This window comes from Lates calcarifer, linkage group LG11 (assembly GCF_001640805.2).
Source record: "Lates calcarifer isolate ASB-BC8 linkage group LG11, TLL_Latcal_v3, whole genome shotgun sequence".
Lineage (NCBI taxonomy): Eukaryota > Metazoa > Chordata > Actinopteri > Centropomidae > Lates > Lates calcarifer.
Genome location: NC_066843.1, coordinates 20581514 through 20603131, shown reverse-complemented (window position 1 = coordinate 20603131; position 21618 = coordinate 20581514). Strand labels below are relative to the sequence as shown.

Here is a 21618-nt window from a genome sequence, read left to right as displayed (position 1 = left end):
ACACACAGTTAACAGTCATGTTTTGCACCTGTCCTGTATGCATGGGGCATTAAAGGAACAATCCACATCATGCCAAAAAACACAGCGTGAACAAAGTGGGCACTACGGCTCAAAGTCAAAAGACTCACAGGGAATCAAACCGTGGACTCTGCTGACCTACTGAAAGGTTCCCAAAATGTTCTGTAATTTCTCCTCCGAGAAAATGATCCCCAAACAACAGAGAGTGGTACCTCTGCTCGTTGCCATGGTGAACCTCAGCAGGTCTGAGCTGCAGATGTGTGTATGTGTGTACTTGCATCTGTTATATGTGTGTGTTTGCGAGCAGGTGAGAGGAGTGATTAAAATTGTGCAGATTCTCAGCCAGAATCGGTTCTCTGCTAGCCTTAACCTGTGTGTGTGTGTGTGTGTGTCAGTGAGAGAGAAACACCGAGGGCAGCAGAGCTATACACCAGTTTGACAGTCTGCCATGATAATGAGCTGTTTAGGTAGCAGACTTTACCTTAAACACACACGCGCGCGCGCACACACACAAACAAAGAGAGAGACCTACACACACACACACACACACACACACACAGTGATAAAACTGCTTTATCCACCCTTCCTTCCTCATAAGCATTTCTTCGTCATCCCTCATTTCCCCCCTCCATCCTATGTCTTCTTTCTCTTCTTTTTTTTCAGCTTTGCTCCTTATCATTTCTGTCTCAGAGCTTCAGAGCTTAGCTTTCTTCTCTTCAGTCAAGCGTGGCACTCACTCACACACACACACACACACACACACACACAAACATGCACTAATCACACTCTGAAAAACACACATATAGTGCACTGCAAGCACAGAAACGTCCCTCCACATTGCTGACAGGCAGACACCATACATGCACACATGCATACATTTGTATACACACACCATTCCTCTTGAATGCACACGCTGCTCACTGTGCGTGTGTGTACTTGTACATCCTTGTGTGTGTGCATGGTGTCCTGTCAGACTGGCCTACTCTACATTTGCTGTATCTGTGCCAACCCACCGGCCCATGCACAGTCCACCTCTCATTCTCTTTCATTCAGTCGATATCTCTGCTTTTACTTACAGTGTGCACGCTTGTATTTTCACCCTCCCTCTCTCAGTATGTGTGTTTGCAGCTTATCAAGGTTTGTAAAAGCAGCCATAGTGACACAAGAGGAGAAGAGAGAAGAGGAGGAGGGAAGGGAATGACATTGAAGAGGAGTGAAGGGAGGGGAATAAAGATGGAGAAAGACTGAAATAAAGGAAGGAGGAGAGGAGAGAGGTAGCCAGAAGGGCAGGATGGAGCTGTGTGTGTGTGTGTGAGTGTGTAGTGGGAGTGTTAGGATGTGAAGCCAAGTGTTAAGAAATAATCTTGACAAAGCCTGGAAATGCTGCAGCTCAGCAGTGGCCAGAGCCAACACACAGCTCTAATGTTGATAAATGTGTGTTTCTCTGGCTGAGTGAGGTCGTCATTTAAAAAAAAAAATTCCAACATGATACCTGGATTATTTGGTTCTGACTGGGGTTTGGTGTTTCATTGTTGATTAATAAATTAAACCATGAGATGAGAGATGTTTCCTCTGCTGGGTCCAGTATTTACCAGTCTGGTTTCAGCCCTCTGAATCACCACCCACAGTTCTGATCTTTGCACTGATGCAGGGTCGTTCTGGTGCCACATTTATCACAGTGTATGTCTGCACAGTTGGTATTCATCAAAGTCACACATGCACAACTTCACGCCTTCAGAAATTCAAGTAACACCTGTTGTCAGCACATTCAAATACATTGTTGTCTAATGGCCAGCTGTGTCCTCGTCTTGTTGCTGAGATCTTCAGAGAAATAAATGAGAAACCATCAGGCCAAACTGTTCATTATTTGACACTTCCATCAGTTGGTTTTCCAAAGATAAATAAAGACACAATATGGAGACAGGGGAGTCACAGAGGATTCACTTTCTGTGATGGTTGAGTAAAAGATTTGCAGAACACAAAATAGATTTACAATTCATAGATGGGAATTTCTTTTCATTTTCTTTTTACTTGTTACTCTTAAAACAGCCTAAGCATCAACATGCAACAACAATAACTGTCAATTAAAATTACTGATAATGAGACTTTTGGTTATTTGATGACGTTCAGTTTTGATAACTGAATGTTATCAGGAGATCTTCTGGATCAGCGTCAGTGGTGGTTCTTGCCTGTATGGTGCCCTGGGTGAACCCCTGCTTTATGGTTTGTTTATTTGGTTAGCATTTTGTGGTATGATTGGTTTTACTAATTGCATCAGTAGGCTACTGTAAAAGTCTGCTATTTGATAGATTCCCCCACTGCCACACTCCTGTGAGATCTGTCCAGCAAACAGAAGCCTAGTGATCACAAACTAGTAGGGTGCCCACTCCAACTCGCACGGTGAAATATCATTGATGGGACATGCAAATGGAATAGATAGATAGATAGATAGATAGATAGATAGATAGATAGATAGATAGATAGATAGATAGATAGATAGAAAGAAAACCGAACGCTCAATTATAACAAATGTTTGGATTTTTTTCCCAAAGCACCTGTGCCGCCCCCGACAATATGCTGCCCTGGGCAGCTGTCCATGCTGCCTGTACCTAAATCTGCCACTGATCAGTACAGTAGTAGACAAATAAGAGGGAATAGAGGCAGAAATGATCTCCTTGTCAGACAGAAATGATCGTCTTCAGGATCAATAGTTCATTATTACATGGTTGACAGTAAGTTTGTGTATCTTTGATTTAGGAATCAGATTGTCTTTTATTATACCTGTCTGCCACTGGGTGTTTGCCTTGTCAGTAGAGGTTCTAAATGTACACACATTTTCATCCCAGATATCCTGTATCAGTTGTAAACGCTCTCTGTTAGTCAGAAATTCTGTTTTAAAACTGCAGTGAACACATGCAAGGCCTGGAACAGCAACACAATTCTACCGAACTATTAAAATATCTATTGCTTTTCATTATTTGTCACTTTATTGTATGTCAGGATTCTATAAGAACGGTGGCTCAGTCCATCCATAAAAACATTTGCTAGAAAATTGCCACAAGAGGTGTGGATGATACATATTAAAGCTATTGTACAGGTAGATGGAAAATGACTTACGGAAACTGACCCTGTACAAGCTGACACACCTGCATTTGTGTTTTTGTGCACATAACAGTTGGCAGAGTTGTCACATGTCTTCCAGAAATTCCATATACTGTCCAGGAAGGCTAATCAGACACGTGTCTATGCATGTTCTACAACAAAGTATTTAATTTCTACTTGGGATAACTGACTGGATCATTCTGACACAGGTCTGTTTGGAAGTACATAGCTGTAAGTTTTACTTTTGCCATCTTTACTTTTAATTGAAAGAGTAAGTTGTTCTGGTTGCAAAATAGAATTTGTCTGATCTTTGTGTTCAGACTTCAGTTATGTGCTGTGGGTTTTAAAGAAACTGCATTCATCATGTTCAAATGGTTATTTGAAGAAGCCACAACCTAACCTGATATACAGTATTATATATTTCTGGTTTTTGTATTTAGTGTGTTGGTGCTGTGGCTCTGCAGTTCATCTTTTAAAAGAAGCTGAATGTTTGTTTTTAACTGCAGACAAAGAGAATACACCTTACTCCACAGCAAAGACGTCTGATCACCTAGGCTGAGTTCCAGTAAGATGATGTCTGTACACCTGTGCTAATGCACCTGGGCAATCAGTAATTGTCCAGATTTCCAGTGGTTGCAGTTTTTTTTTTTTTTTTAACCAAGGCAAGTGTAATCTGTACACTTGATTGGTTTGACATGTCTCTTGTAATTTTCTTCTTGTATTGATCATTGTCCATGTGGATAGATGTACTCTGTATCCATCATCTTTCATGAGTTTCTAGAATTTTCCCTCTATTGTAATTTTCACATCTTCCAAGACAGTGCTACATCTGGTCTGGAAATGTCTTACATCACCTTTTCAGCCACGCAAAGGTAGACTAATGAGACACGACAGCAACAGACAATGGTCTAGTAGTGCAAGGCTCCTGATTAGCTGAGTTGACACAGTTGTATGAACTGTGATTGCTCTAGATCTGTGCTTGAATTGGAACAGAAAAGATGCATAGCATGTGGCTGCATTCTTAGATAACATGTCAGGGGCCAGTTTCTCAAAGGCAGACTTGAATTACGTCAGTTTTAATGTTTGTGAAACAGTTTAATTTGTATTTGACTCATTAAAGAGCAAACTGATGACTGGCCTAACACCACAGACCAGTCTGACATATGGTAAGACCTGTGTACATCCTCTGTTCAATCTATTTCTGTATGAAAGGACATGTAAATTCATGAGAAGTAATCATTTTTAAATAATGAAATAGTTCACTCCCTTATCCACTGCACTGTAGGTACACAAGTCTTTTTAAATGGAACAAACACATTTGCTGGTTTGTCAGCTCAGGTTTGGTATTCTACTTCACTGATGCCGGTGAATGCTTTGTGATGTTTTCCCAGAGTACTTCACCTTCACCCTGCAAATCTTCCATTGAGTAATTAAACTGAAAATATGGCAAACTCTTGCATTCATTAAAGATGAATTGAATGATGTTTGTGATGAGTAATGAGTGTGTGATGAGTGTGAAAAAGCAGTGTGTTAATAATGTACAAGACCTTATTTTTGGACTCAGAATGAACCCAGAATTTTCACCCTGTAGGTCAGAGAGGCTCACAGAGGAGCCAGTGGGCACAGTGCTAACCACACGGGTATGCTGGAAACAAAGTAGTTTGTACAAAGTGTTGTCTGATCACATACGAGGTCAAAAGTGACAGAAGTAGTTGAATAGAATGAAAAAAAAGAGCTTGAGAGAGTTCAAACACTGTCTGCTTTCACACCTACATACACCTGACCAATCACAGTGTGAAGTGGGCGGGAAATTTGTGCAGTGTTTTCAATTCCAACTTTAGGAAGGTGTTGGAGGAGGGGGTTTCAGATGCTTCTCTTAAACCATGCTTCTGCACCTGTGTTCACCTAGAGGACATACTACACAGTATAGGTGGTACAGGCAGGGAGAAATCAGACTGAGCCCAGATCCCTTTCAAACACTGATCTAGAGTCTGGGATTGTCAAACTACCATCTGTGTGTGAAAGAAAGAGATACCACTGGTTTCAGGCTGCACAGTGGAAATGAACAGCAGAGTCTATGAGGTAGCACAGGAGATAGAGAGAGAGAGAGAGAGGGAGAGAGGGAGAGAGAGGTCTAGACAGACAGAGCCTGAGGAGGACAGGGGTGGTGGTGATGATCTTACTTAGAGAGAGAGAGAAAGAGAGAGAGAGAGAGAGAGAGAGAGAGAGAGATGTGCTGTTCTCTGTGAGCAGATCACACTAAATGAGCCTCAGAAAAATACTAGACTTCTGTGTGTGTGTGTGTGTGTGTGTGTGTGTGTGTGTGTGTGTGGTTTCAGCTGCTTTGATGGGCATGTAGGAGGACTGAAAAGCCTGTCTCCTCCTTTTACCATCACACGCTCTCTCTCGTTATTTCCTTTGACCTCAGCTTGTTCTTTTCTTTCTCGCGTTCCAGCTCACCTCTCCCTCCTCTTATTGTCTTAACTACTCGCCCTTTTCTCTCTTTCCTTCTCTCCCCTTCTCTTTCTTCATTACACCTGTCATCTTTGATTCTTCTCTCATTTTCTTCCCCCTTACATTTCCTCTCCTTCCTCCTCCTCTCCTGTCCTCCGTGTCAGGTTGACCAGAGCAGCCAGGCTGGTGTGGAGTGGTTGACCTGTTACCAAGGTAACACTGGCTGCTGTTTTTTTTTTTTTTTTTTGTTCATTTATTTATTTATTACCTCCCCACTTGCCCTGTTCAGATGTAATTGGATCATAATGCAGATGTGAACACATAAACAGGATTCAACTCAGCAATGAGCCCATATAAAAGAACATTTATTCATTTGAAACATTTGAAAGCTTTATTTCTAACATCTCATTTCATTTTAATATAGTATATTTTAGAAAGTTTCATAGCATGCCCCTGTTTTCTGATCCTCTACTGTCTTAACTTAATGTTAATGCAAACGTAACACTTCTTCCATCTTTATAAATTCAGCATCACACACATTGTCGTGCTCAGATGTTTCACATCAAGAATCAAAGTAACTCAAACATTGGCGTCATTTTCAGGTTAACATGTCCCTCACTTTTCAAAATTCTGTTTTGTCCTTGACACTTTTAGAGTTATAGTTTGTTTGAGCCGATACTGCTCATTAACAGTAGAGTTAATGGAGGAGAATGGCCTCTCAGGCAGTAAAGGCTACAGGCAGGCCTTTATAGATTAAGTGCACCAGTAATAGGCTACAGTAATTTACATATTTTTTTTGATTGAAGAACTCCTGATTTAATTGTCAGCATCCTAACAGCACACAGCCGAACACGTCGGTGAATGAAAACAGCCTTTTTAAAAAGTGAGAGCAGCAGGGTGGTGAGGATGACAGGAATCTGTTATACTAAATTTATCATGTGAACTGTAGCACAGGCATGTCCACATCTTTTTATTAACCCAACCTTTATCAGTGAGCAGCTTCTATTTCTTTTGCCATTATCTGAATAGTATTTGTCATTTTACAGTACTTAAGCTAATGCTGATTTATTAGCTAATGCTATTGTTTCTCATAAATTTCAAATCACTCTGAAACTGAAGATAAGTGTGTACATAACAACAAAATACTACAAGTCACTAACATTTTAGTAACTTTTACACTAAATACTTCTGACACTGTATCTGCATTTACTACATACAGATGTGGACAAATTTGTTGGCATCCCTCCATGAAAAAAAGGATTGAGATCAGGGCTCATAGAGGGCCATTTAAGAAAAGTCCCATGTTTTTTTCCAGCCAGTCTTGAGTGCTGTTAGCAGTGTGTTTTGAGTCATTATCGTATTAGAGGACCCATGACCTGCAACTGAGCTCTCTGACACTGGGCAGTATGTTTCTCTCCAGAATGCCTTGATAGCCCTGAGCCTCCATTGTGCCCTGTACAGATTCAAGGCCCCCTGTGTCAGACACAGCAAAACCGCCCCAAAACATGACTGAGCCTCCTCCATGTTTCACATTATGTATGGTGTTCTTTTCTTTTAAAGCTTTGTTTGTCCGTCTGTGAACATAAAGCTGATGTGATGTGTGTGTGCCAAAAGGCTCCAAAGGACATTCTCTGAGAATCTCTGTAGCTTGTCAACATGCATTTTAGCAAATTCCAGTTTTTTATGTTATTGTTTCAATAACCAGGTTCTCCTGGGTCTCTTTCCTCGGAGCCCATTGTTGTCTAAAAGGTGACGAATGGTGTGATCACACAGTAATGAACCTTGACCTTGGAGTTCAGCTTGAATGGCTTTGGATGTTTTCCGTCTCTCTTTGTCTATCTATCTTTCTGATCAGCCTGGGGTTGCATTTCTTCTTTTAGCCAGCGAGGCTGACTACAGTCTCATGGACCTTATACTGTTTCATAATATTTGTAACTGTAGTCACAGAAACATCAAGCTACTTGGAGATGGTCCTCTAGCCTTTACCTTTAAGATGCTTATCTACAGTTTTCTCTCTGAGCTCCTCAGACAACTCGCTCCTTTGCTTTCTCTGGTCCGTCAGTGTGGTGCACACAATGATGCCAAACTACACAGTGGTATGTCTACTCTCTTTAAATAGGCTGATTGGCTGATAAACAGATTGAAAACACCTGTGACAATAATTAAGTTGAAACAATTAGTTTGAAACATGATTAGAAAGCAATTATTTATAATATTTTTAAGGGTACCAACACATCTGTCCAGGCTAGTTTTGGCATATCTTGATAATATAAAAGATAAATCATTTCTTTTCATAATATAATTAGTTTTCTCTATCACATGCTATAGGCAGGCAGGTATACATAAGGCTTTTTCAGGAGGAATGGAGCATTGTTTCAAAAAGCTGTAAGGGTACTGACAAATTTCTCCACGTCGGTTCATGTCTATGTACGTTATGATTTTCTGTTCATCCTCAATTGTGTAAATTAATTCCGCAACATCCCAAAATAAACATTCATTCACCTATTATCTATACTGCTTATCCTGGAGCCTATCCCAGCTGTCATTGGGCGAGAGGTGGGGTACAGCCTGTACAGATCACCAGTCCATCGCAGGGCCAACACACATTCACACCTATGGACAACTTGGAGTCACCAGTTAACCTAACATGCCTGTCTGGATGGTGGGAGGAAGCCAGAGTACATAACAAAATAATTATTTCACAACAAAATCTCTGCAGTCTTATCTACTTCCCTGTGCCACTAGGCCTGTTTACACACACAGACACACACACACAGCATTTACGTACATAACCATTCCATTCATTTCTGCTCAGCAACGTAAATAAATGCAGATAAGACCTGAGACAAACACATACAGACACACACACACACATACGGTTCATGCTCTTCCAGAACCCTTGATTTGTTGATTTTTACTTTTTTATTCCCCCTCATCCTGATCCTCCTGTCCTTCTTTCTCCCCCCTCCTTACTTCCATCACCCCCCCCCCTCCTTTTTTTTGCTTTAACTCTCCTGTCCAATCTTCTGTCAGCTCTTCTCTCCCTTTCATCCTCCTCTCTTTCCCTTCCTCCATCCTTTACCTCCTCCGTTTTCTCCCCACTCACTTGCTTTCATCTGCTACTTTCATCCCCACACACCTCTCTCTCTGTTTTGCTCACTTTTTAATCTGGCAGAAGACTAATTGAAAAACAAAGATTGAGCTGAAAGAAGAGTGGGGGATGTCATGACAAATGACATCATTGCTAATAAATTAGTAAAATGTGTGAAAATACATAAAACAGTAAAGTATATAGTCTGTAATATATATTCTACATACAGAGAGACAATGTTGAAAGAAAGAATAAAGAAAAAGGCCTCCAGCACAACTCACAAAAAATCTGTTAATGTGGAGGAAGTGGATGGAGAGAACTGAAGGAGATGGAGAGATGGGAAATAAGACAAGAGCAGATTAACTGGGAGGAGGACAGATGAAGAGATCAAAAGGAGGAAAAGAGAAGAGGAAAAGTGAGAGAGAGAGGGACCAAGACGAATAGAGAGAGGATTAGAGTCATTGTGTTCAGTGGTGCCAACCAAGCATTAAACCTGCAAGAGGGGGCAGGAAGTAACTGTTGGTGTTTTTTTCACATTTGCAGTTCAAAGCACAAACTGCATGATAACAGAGAGAAGGTGTCATATAAAATTACAAAAAGCATTAAAACGTAATCAGTTTGATTAATAAATAGTTGAAAAGCTCCAAGTGTGTGTTGACAAAATGCGGCTTCCTCTGTGTTTTATGTTAACTCAAGGAACACACCACAGAACCAAATCACAAGACCTATGTGCTCTATGTCCATATGGAGGAAGAATGTCAGTAGAATAATGTGGTCCCAGCCCAGTGACTGTTCATATTTTTCATATATTTATTTAAGTACTACCATAGCAAAATAATGCATTTTAATTATAAATTTTAGGAAAATGACAGATTGACTGAAAATTTAGATCTTACTCCAAAACAACATCCAGATTTCTTGCCTTACTCAGCAGTTTTTACAAATAAAGAGTCGAAAAAGAGTAACTTGATGGCTTCTAAAAAATTTTTTTCTCCTCCGGTGTTTTAACTTGTCACCTTTCTGCATTGATGTACAGGTGTACTCAGGAACCTGTGATATTTACTGTTATGAGCGCTTACAGGTGCAACAACGTGCTCTTCTAACCACAGCCATCAGTGATGCTGGCTTTAGTCACAGGTGAAATATGTGGTATGTTCTAATGGTGTATATTTTAAAACCAGTTACTGATATATACGCACACACACACACACTGGAATATTCAGAATAATATTACTAGTCATAGTCAACTATCACAAATGCATGCACACATGTTCTGTCAAGATAAGGTGTTCAGGTGGGGAAAAATGAAATGTGAAGGACACAGTGCAGAACACAACATCACCAGTAGTAGTGCAACAATGCAGATAAAGTAATGATGCCCCAGTGCATGCTGGTAAACCATCAGACTTGCCTCCCCCCAGTGGGAACTCAATGCAAAAAGTCTTGATTTGAAGGATTCATTTATCTGATTCATAGGAACTTAGGGAAGGACAGCTGCTATATTAAGAGAATCCAAATACACTCACAACCAATGTTCTCCCTAATTTTTCATGTGTCTGAGCACACACACAAACTCCCTAAGAATTCCTTGGATCACTGTGAGCAACATCAGACGTGCACACTGTCACACACTGTAATTTTATGCGCTACATAGTTTTGCTGTGTTAAGGGTCACAGGGGGGCAATAGGAGGCCTCTCGCAGCTGACATTGGGCAAGAGGCGGGGTACACCCTGGACAGATTGTCACCAAACTTGCATGTGTTTGGAGAGTGGGAGGAAGACGGAGTACCTGGAGAAAACTCACTGGGGTTTGAACCTGGAACCTTCTTGCTGTGAGGCAACAGTGCTAACCACTGCATCACAGTGCCACTCTAATTTAATTCACTTTTATTTCATATTTATGCTCGCTGGAGAAAGAGGGGGAGAGTGAGAGAGGGAGGAACAGGTTGGACAAAGAGTCCGAGCCACTCTTGGGTTTAACCATTGCATTAATTGTTCTTTCATGTAAAGAAGGAAACCACTTGTTTCCTCACTCTGCTGAAGAATTTGTGGGTCCTTTGAAATAGATCCCTCCGGCGGAGTCCATTGGGGCTAGTCTTGACATCATCAGCACTGGGGATACTGATGGCAGCTGCAGTTCCATCAGTTGGGCCACCATCAGCTGAAGCACTACTGGCAATTGGGAAACAACCAGTGTTTGGATTATTGTCATTAGAAACAGCAGTGGCTGACTTTTCCTTGGTGGGAGTTGCAGTGGCTCCATCATTAAAGTCAGTTGCTGTGGAAGGTCCGGATGAATTGTATAGGTCCATGTGTGAATATCATCTTCACCACTGAAGCTGTAATAGCAATCTGTGTGTCTTCATGTCAGTGTGAATGTGTTCCTGATTGGTGTATCAAGTATGCAAATGGTCAAGGAGGCGATTGGTGTACTGGCTCCTACAGGTGTTTGGCTCTCCTCAGATGACAGCCCATTATATAAGCAGCCAAGATGGCAGCAGTGGTGGGTGGGGTAAACATACTAGCGTTTTTCCCTACCAGAAGTTTGTTGGGATGTGCTGCCATTTTCATTCTGAATTCTCCTGTTCATTATAGTCAGGGAGGTAAGTTGTTATAAATGGTTTCTTTGATTTTACATTCATTACCTTCATAGTTAGACTTGTTTTTTTTTTGATATTGTATTGGCCACTCTGAGGTGTATCCATGGCTCCATCTAACATTTAACACATTGTAGATAAACATCCCAGCTGCTGAAATTCAGTAATTTGTCTTTGTGGCTGCCTGGGACCTGGGGAAGAAGGGTCTTTATCATGCCATGTCTTGGCTACCTCTAGACTGGACATAACACAAACAGAAACACATGGATGGATCACATTTATGGACTTTGAGCACAGGCAACAGCCATAATCTTTTTCTAATCTTAACCAAAGCATGACTATTCTTTAATCCTAACTGAACCTTGACTACAGCGGTGGTATATCAGAAGACAGTGCATAACAATGGTATCCTGACGATGGGGGCATTTTGTAAAGATTTATATCTTCACGAGGAACCTGTTGGGGGTAAGACCTACAGGCAGGGTTGGAAGGATATTAAGTACTGAGAGATGAACTTGGTTTTGGTCCTTTTATAGGATTTTGTTAAAACAGACAAATTCATCAGCTGATTTATGTGTTGTGTTCTCAGGCACCAATGTTGTGGTGCTTCTGAACATATTTGCAATGACAGTAAAAGCAGAGATGTTTGGCTTCATAGTGGTTGGCAGTCACCCTGTCTGACTGAAATATGTAGTTCTAAACAAAACACATGACCGACAATGTGGTGACTCAGTCCCATGTAACCAGATCGCTTTTTCTTGAGTGGGGCTGGAGCCAATCCCTGCTGACAGTGGGCGAGAGGCGGGGCACACCCTGGACAGATCACCAGTCTATCACAGAGCTAACATATAGAGACAAACAACCATTCAAACTCAAGCCAGATAACCCGGAGAGAAAGCACACAAGCGCAGGGAGAACATGCAAACACAGAACCCGGAACCTTCTTGCTGTGAGGTGACAGTGCTAACTATGCACTGACACAAAAAAAATGTTTTGTATATATGAAAAATATAGCAGCTTTATCCTGTTACTTCTTCTTCAACAAATAACCCCCTCTACTAATGCAACTACCCATGAATATTCTTGCCATTATAAACCCTGATCCTGAATGCTGCTCTGCTAATTCTTCCTGCAGTGAAAATTTTGGTTATATGTTCATTGTTACCATGATATCTCACACAGTTACAGACGGCTGTTGTGATATGAGCTGACAGACCTTTGGCTCAAGGCTCAGACAGTTAGGTTTTTTTGTTAATCTGATTCTGGGATTTCTGCACACCATTTCTGTTTTTCAGCCATCACTATTAAAGAGTTTATTTGTTGGTAGAAGGGTGCTGCACTTCTAAGGTGACTGCTAAGAAGCTAGTGTAAACAGGGTTGTATTCATTCAAGCCTGGAAGACAAACAATGAACAAACAGTTATCAGCTTTACAAGTTGGCAGCCTGTTCTGGTTGATAATGCCTTCATCTTGACTTTCTGTCCCCTGCTGTGGCAGAGCTGAACCCTGGACATTTGCAGAGCTAATATCAGTGCACCAGATTGTTTGGATGACATTGTGTTTTTTTTTCTTGTTTTTGTGTTCATGTTGGAACAGTAACAAATTCTAAAGTGTTTGGTATTCCTTGTGGATGTTAGTGATGCCAGGTTTTCTGTACTGTAGGTGATCTCAAAGTCAGCCAGATTGTCCATCCAACTCTCTGTATGTGGTGTGTGTGTGTGTTTGTGTGTGTGTGCGTGATTGCATTTGCCCTGTGTGGGTGTTGGCAGACAGAGCGGACCTCTCACTCTGTATAATTATTTCTGTAGAAAGAGCAATGATGTAAAAGAGAGAAAGAAACCATGAATAAGGGAAAGAGAAAAAATCAAAGAGATGCAAAAAGAGCAAGGTAATGATGGGCAGAGACAGAGACAGATGGAAAAGAACGAGGTTGAGGGAGCGAGGCTGAGACTGAGGGATAGGGAGAGATGAGAGCTGACAGTGGGAGAGCACAGACAGAAAAGAAGAGACAGTGAAGAGGTGTGACAGTGATTGTGTGCTGGCCCTGCAGTAAACCTGCTGTTTGAAGCTTAATGCTAACACCTACTCATGCTCCCACAGCTAACTGCTGTTTCTGCATGAATTGCTTCATATTACCCTTTCTGCATTACAACATACTGTTTCTGAGCACAAACAAATACAGCCTGGTTGCACATAAAGACTGAGCCAAAAGTACTGATGATGGAAGGAATGGCCTGCATGATGTACGTTTTGTGAGTCATATCATACTCATTAATCTGCATTTGTAGCAAAAACAATCAATTGTAATTACTTCTACTTTGCTTTTGTTTGTTTGTTTGTTGCAGTTAAAGCTGCTGTCAATGAAACTCAAGAGTTCCTGAAAATGTTTCACATTAAATACCAACCAATAGGAGGGATTATGTCCTGGAGCCCTTTGAGAAAAAACATTGGTATAGAGGGACCTGTCTGGAAGATAAGACCTTTTAATGCAGACTACCCAAAGTTGAGGGATTCAAAAGTAGTTGGACAGATACACAGCTGTTGATCTGATCGATTTTTTTTTGTTTGTTTTTTTTAGCCACATTATTATCTTGCATGGTCATCTTGTTACTTGTCATATTGACAGACACCTCCACCTCAGTCTAAGCTGACTCTGAACCACATGTGAGCTCTTTTATGCAGCTGCCCAAAAAACATCTCCACACAGTTCTTTCTTTATTGATTTATTGATCTCAAATTAAATATCAATTATTTTATCTCAAGTGGCACCATCAACTATGGCCTCATGCACCGGTTTCCCAGGAGCCCCTTTTTACTGGATTGAGACATAGATAGATAGATAGATAGATAGATAGATAGATAGATAGATAGATAGATAGATAGATAGATAGATAGATAATGTCAGCCTTTTCTTTTTTTATCCTGTTTTTGCACACACACACACATCTCCATGTATCTGGAATAGACACCTGACATTTCAGCCAATGTTGGACAGTATAAGTTTCACCACTATATGTTGCTTGACATTATCAAACCATCTTTGGCTGGAGAGCAGCTTATTTGCATTTAGTTGATTTGATAAAAGACAGCCTTTTGTCTGTGGGCTGTGGAGTGATTTTTTTTGTATGCATGTCCCTGTGTTGTGTGCACTGATGTAAATTTGATTTCCTTTGTTGTCACGGAGACAGTGAGGGTGCGGTTGCATTCTGACTTGTTTGATTGGTGGCTGGTGTATGAATGCAGCTTGTGACAGCTCAGTGACGATGTCATGACAGTGGAGAAGTTTGATGAAAACTGGGGCAGAAGTTGCTGAGAAAATAACTGTTTTTTTTTTCCTGGTGGATCAGTCATCCCTCTCTCTTCCTCGCTATCGTACCCAGCAGTGCTAATAGTGTAGGATTATCCACAGTGAAGATGAAAAGGGTTTCATTTCCCTCTGAGCTTCCTCCATTCCTGAGCGTGTGCACGTTAGGAAGGGTTATTGTGGTACATTGTCATAGATGAAAATAGCAGCCAGACAAAGTGAGTAATTATCTGCTCTCTCTCTCACTCTCACTCTGTCTCTCTCCATTTTGTGTGTCTACGCTCTTTCCCTTCAGTTTTGCTGTCTTTCTCTTTTTATGTCTTTTCCCCTTTTCTTTTTGACTACCTCAGTTTTTTCTGGTCATTTTCAGAAAGATGTCTGACCACACTGAATTTCCCAAAGTCTCTTCTTCTTTATTATCTCTCTGGCAAACTCTGCTAAACTGTGCATCATAGCCACCATCTAAAAAATACAATTGGGTTAAACTTCTTTTATGACACAGCATTCTATGCATGACTATGCACAATTCCAAAATATTGTCAGAATGCATTGGATTCTAAGCATATTAGCTATACAAACTATAATAGCATGTGGGAATGCACTGCACAGTTCTTGTAACTATGCATTCATCATACATGTAATATCTGCATTGAAGATCCAACAGATCTTGTTATTTCTGTAATACTCACTAGTTTCTGTGACAAAACTGTAGTTCCTTTTAGGTCTGTATCATTCACTGGACAGATAATGTGCTGCTAGCCTCTCTGTAACAATATGAGTCCTGCTATGACATACATCTGCAAACCAACCAATCAGAATATGGCAGGAAATGACACATAATATACTGGTTGATGGAACATTATAAATCCCATCTGTTTACAGTATTACACTACAAGGTACCAGGTGATCATCGAACAATCTGACATTCCACAAAATACAGATGGGTGCCAAGACTTTACTACAGCCACCTGACAGGCACTGATCACTGTTATTGTTAGTGTGTTGGGGCATTTAGTGCTGACATCTTTTATTTCTCCTTTGTTTTTTTTTCTTTTATCACTCCTTTTTTTTTTTTTTTTTACTTTTTCTCACTCTGTCTACACCTCTGTCTCTCCTGCCAATTTCCCTCTCCACCTCCATGTCTCTCTCGCTCTCTGTCTCTCATCAGAGACTCTGTCTATATTTAGACAGACTGCGACTGTGCTTGATCTGCCATGTGTTTTTCTGCAGATAGGTGTTAATAGGATTCCTCACTCTGCTGGGATCAGCCGACCTCACAGGAAAACACGTACATTCACCCATACATGCAGGGATCATAACAACACAATACTCTAACCTTAGCCAAGAGCTTTAAGTTGTGTAGTGACAAGATGGAGTGAAGTGTACGACATGCTGTTGGTTATGTTGTAGGGCTTGATTTTTAGTTATTTGTGTTATTGCGTATTCCACAGTCATTTTGAATGTGTTTTTCTTTTATATACTGTTGGAACAGAACGTGGATGTTCTGAGTTCACCTTGGTTCTCAGTAGAAATGCACAATTCTTATACATCACGCAGTTTATTATGTTGATTTAACCCTTCAACCCAGTGTTGTGTGTCGACAGAATACTACAAGATGTAATAGATGAATACTTTCAGCAGTAGTCTTGACATTTCTAACCAGTAGCAGAGCAGAATATATTGATAATGTGAAGTTTCAAGTCCAACTTGTAAATTTAAGTGGGATAGCCCCGTATACTGAATATTGTATAAGAGAGAACCATAGATTCTACCTTTTAACTGGAAGCAGTAATATGGTCTGTTACCAAATGAAACCACATCTAAAATAGAACATAGATGTAAAAGTCAATGTATCAGTCAATCAGTGACCCTCAATGTAAGCAGGTATACCAGGGTCAGAGCCATTGGAATAATAGGAATGGTGCTGCTGAATTGTCTTTACCAATATTGTTTTCCCCCCTTAAACAGTCTTGTCATATTAATTTCAAACAGCTTTACCAGTAAGGTCGATGCAGAGTTGTCAGGTTTGTGTGTTTTCTGCAAAAAGTGAGCAATTATGATGAAAAGTGAAGACTGAGAAATGGGGGAAACCAGGAAACCTGTTAAACTGCATATTGTCAGCTGGCTGCAGCACTGACAGTAGTAGTGTCTGAACAGTGAAGAATGGAAGACAGTTTGGCACAGTCAGTATTATAGCTGACATGTTTCAAATGTTGCAGAATTAAAAGCAGCTTCCGTGGATATAACCAACATCAGTTATCTTTTAGTCCAATTTCAGGCGGCAGGTGTTTGCTGGGATACGATCATCACTCAGAAATAAATGTCATTTTATCAAACAACTTTATTACTGTGGGCAAAATGCCCTTCAAAAAGCAAATTAGGACATCATATACTAAGTGAATTGTTGTATTTGTATGTCTTCTTTTCTAACAGACAGTATTTACTGTATTAGATAAATAGCCACAGTTAGTTTGTTGTTTCTTGTTTCACTTTGAGTTGTGTAGCCTAAATCACAGACTGACAGAGTGACAGAATCTCAGGTGAGGTTTGCAGGTGGTTTTCAGTAAACAGCTGCTGCATACAGAGCAGCAGCATCAGTTAATCTACATTTATTTTCTGACACACCTAAATGTTTCTAGTAAATATCTGTTATCAGAGGATAATTCATATGATACATGTTGTGTTTTTGCAGAGTCAAGCTGTTTGTGTGTGTACAGTATATGTGTGCACACGTATATATAAAGAAAAGAAAATGAGTTAGAGAGCAACTGCACACACACAAATGTGCACTGTGGTCCTCTGGCAAAAATGTCCCAGCCATAGTTAACACAAAATTTACGTCCTTGGTCATATCACCCAACACAACCTGAAACCAGAGGTGCACTGATTCTCAGGAGGCCGTCACTACTGCTAAACACAGCTTAAACAGCTAAAAAGTTTGTTTGTATGCTTGGGCGAAATACCAAAACAAATATGTTACTTTGAAATAACTGTGCTAAATCACTGTCCAATTAGCAACTACAGTGCTAGCATCTGTTTTTCAAGGACCTACAAATGAATCTCACTGTCCCCCTTTCTCTTGTGACCTGACACTAATACTGGAGCTTTATCTAAAAGTGATAAAGAACAAGGACTATTCACTGATCAGATTGGAGTCACAATAAGTAACAATTACATCTACACTTTTTAAAACAACATTTCTTGACATCAGTGTAGTGTCATTTATTTTGATACATTTTGAGATACTAATACTTATTATTTGTAAGATATATTTTCATGCCTTCCTCCCCTGTGTGCACATAAATGCTCAGACATGCAGACACAAATATGCCAGTTGGCTTGTACTCATGAATCCACATATGTAAATATATATATTATATTTCCATGCTTGAAATGCATACACAGTGACACACACACACACACAAAATGGCAATGGTCTTCACATATATTTGAGTTGCCTCGAAAATATAGCCTCCAGGTTAGTTTGATAGGAATGTGAAGTGGCAGAGAAGGCACGCACACGTACACACACACACACACAGTGTCATTGTAGTTGTCAGTGAATGTGTTGTTAGTAACAGCCCACAGGGCCACTGTGTAACTACCAATTAAAAGTCCATTAAAACTCTCCATAAACACAGAGAATGTGTTCGCTCTTACAGCACGCTTAAGCCAACAATACAGTGTGTGTGTGTGTGTGCATCCATGGGTGGATGTGTGTGTAGATGACTAAGGTGAATTTAAATATGCATACAGATATCAAATACATACCAAAAACCTGCCTCTCTCTCTCTCTGTTTCGCTCTCTCTTTCTCTCTCTCTCTCTCTCTCTCTCACACACACACCACAGGGAGAACTAATTAGCTTATATTTGCTGCCACTTTGAAGGCTACTTTACATTTTCATCTCCTTCTTCATATTTCATTTGCTTTCTTTCCTGACCGCTGTTTACTGTAGGCAGTTATTGGGCCTTGTGATTGTTTATGCTGTTTGTCTTTACATATGTGAGGGTGAGTGTTTATGATGATACAAAATGTCTTGAAGGAGCTATGTGTGTGATAGGGAGTGGATGGTTCCTCCATTTAAACAACTATAAAATTAATATAATTATGTTTTATTTAAAAACTGAAAGGTCAGTAGTCAATTCTCAGCTTGGATCCCTTTTGCTGAAAATCCAGTTAAAGGAAATGTGTGTGATTACTGAAAGCACTGAGTCTGACTGACAGGATCATGTTGCCAGTCTTTGAATATATTCCTTCAGCTATTCCTTGGCTTCCTTAGTGAGAGTTAGATATTCTGATTTATAGCACTCTCATGTCTGTAAACTGAAGGCTACAACCAGCAGTTAGCTTAGCATTAAAATTGGAAACTGGGAGAAACAGCTGTCCTGGCCCCATGCATCTTACAGCACCTTTAAAGCTCACTCATTAACCAGTTTATATTTCATTTGTTTCCATCAAGACAAATCTGTCTGAATTAATATGCAACATAAATCATTTTTAAATTACAAGTTAGTTCAAGGACATAAACTAATGGGAGGAAGTATTCAAGACAGTGACTGGGGTAATAGGTCTTACTGTTGTCAAGGTTGATGTGGTTATGATGTTTGTTGCCAGTCCCTAAAACACCCACCAATCATATGTAACATGTGATAAATCCATCCTAATCATATCCCTTTTCTACGTACAGCCCAGGTGCATCACCTTTGCCACTTTGACATATAATTATCACTTCCCTGAAGCCCTTTTACATGGAACATATCATGGATGACCAACACAGTTGTATTGTATTATTGTATTAATGCATTACACATATGGGATAATTGATAAAATGGAATAAATATATATGAATGAAGTGCCATAGAAATCATTCTGTGGCCTTCAGTGAGTCAGAATGTCTGGTGTCTGTATGTACAGTTTTGATTGGTAGCCTGTTACTTTTAGTGGATAGCTGTAATGTAAGGTTTCCTAAGCACAGCTTTATCCTATAAACCATTCCACTCCTCTTCAACAACAGAGGCGCTTTTTCTTCCTCAGTTTTACACCCCCACAACCCCCACCCTTCTTGTTAATCCATCCTCCTAATAGCTTCATCAGTCATCATAAGAGTCTCCAGTCAGCTCCTCATCATCGGCTAATGATTAGCTCACTTCCTCTCCTCCGGCTGCTTCCATTGATTAACCTGCACAACCGTTAGCATTTAATTAAAGGGATATTTCCACTGAAATTTAACACTAATGGTTGCCATTCTAAAATGTCTAAGGACTTCTCTACATTTTCCTCAGTTGTTTCAAATGTGTTATTATGTTTTTTTTTTTCCTCAGCTCTAGTGAGGTAGAATATGAATAGTGCTGTTCCAAAATCAGATATACCATCTGACTGTGTGGTAACCTGACAACTATCTGGTGTTTGTTATTTGATAAAATTAAGATGTAATTGCTTGCTTGCGTAGGCTAATTAACACTCCCAAGCTTGACATATCATCATGTAAGACAGTTAAGAGCATCATAATGCTACTGTAAGAGATTCTTGGGCAGTCAAAAACTGACCAGTCCTGAATCAGATGAGGTCTGATGTCATAATTAAATATGTGGCTACCACAACAATCTAATAATTACAACATCTGTATCTCATAATTACAAGATATTAAGTTAAATTTACAAGATACAGTAAGCTCTCTGTTTTCTTCATTTGATGGATGTAACAGACTTCTGTATAAAGGAAAGGTGGACATATCTCATTAATTATCATAAAAGCTATTCAAACATCATTACTAATGATGAGTTAACTTCTCCTGACTGGCTGTGTCTATTGATCAACCAGCACAGCTATCAGACTACCTGTCAAAGATGACTCAGTGAACACAGGAACATATTCTCAGTGTCAACTGTCATTAATTTTACACTGATTTGCTGGGTCAGATGACTAAGGGTATTTGCTGTTCCTCTACTCTTCTTGGCTTCACATTCATACAGCTACACCCCCACAGCTGGTTCCAGGAGATTTGAAAGTATGAGTGATAAAGACATGTGGTACACTTGTGAAATCCTGAAGGAGTTTTAGTGAAATCCTTCTTGCTTATTGGAGGAGCCCACCATTATCCCCTCTCCTGCCTGATTTCCAAAGCTTCAGATTACCAATGGGGGTCTGCTTTACGAAAACTCTTATATGGTAGCCAGTCAGTTTTTGCATATTACCACAAAAACCTCAGTCACTGCTACCCCAAACATGATATTTTAGCTTTCTTTACTTTTAGATTTCTATGTAAAGAACTCAGGTTGAGTTTTCAGGATACTTGCTCCCGCGTGCAAATTAAAAGTCCCTCTTCTGTGCTGCTACAGAATCGGCAGTGTACTATCATTAGCTTTGAAATTGAGTCCACCACTATTATGAAAGCTTTATCTCATGAGGCCTGATCAGCCAAATGTGAATTAGCTAAACAGGCTTTGAGGATCAAAACCGACCCCCAATCTGTCTCTCCTATCAGACAGGTGAGCTAACATTACTGCAACGCCTGAGAAATTCATTGTAATAATGTGGATTTAGCCGGCTAATGCTGTCTAACCTTAGCTTGCCTGCTAACATGGACAAATCAATAGCAAACTACTGTGTTGAGAGGATAATATCTGCTAATTCATCCAAACTCCTGGGACTGATCTGGCTGGTGAACTGGCAAGCTTACTCTTTGATAATTACTTCTTTGGCTAACCAACCAATGCCAGATCCCTGCAGCGTAGATAAGTTACAGCTACCTGGCCAACTGTTGCTTGGTAATGTTATCTCCATGGTCAGACTGCGATTCATGTACCCCCATCAAACACACACAGAGGGCTGGGGTCAGTAAGGGTCAGTAAGAACTTCAGTAAGAACTTCATTGATGCTTGAGCCCATAGGCAACAAGAGGCCAGCTGCAGTTCACTTAACAGCCACACATGGCAGTAATACCAAGGGTTTTCTGATTTCTCCATACAGAACCTATAACACATTACATACAGGAAGAATGTATATACACAGTAGCATGCAAAGGTTTGGGCAAACTACATATTTTTTGATA

General features: G+C 40.2%; 1 protein-coding gene across 1 annotated transcript in view; it reads left to right on the top strand.

Moving 5' to 3' along the window:
* The window catches only part of LOC108898097 (junction plakoglobin-like), a 105925-nt gene that overhangs the window by 15839 nt on the left and 68468 nt on the right, over nucleotides 1-21618 (top strand).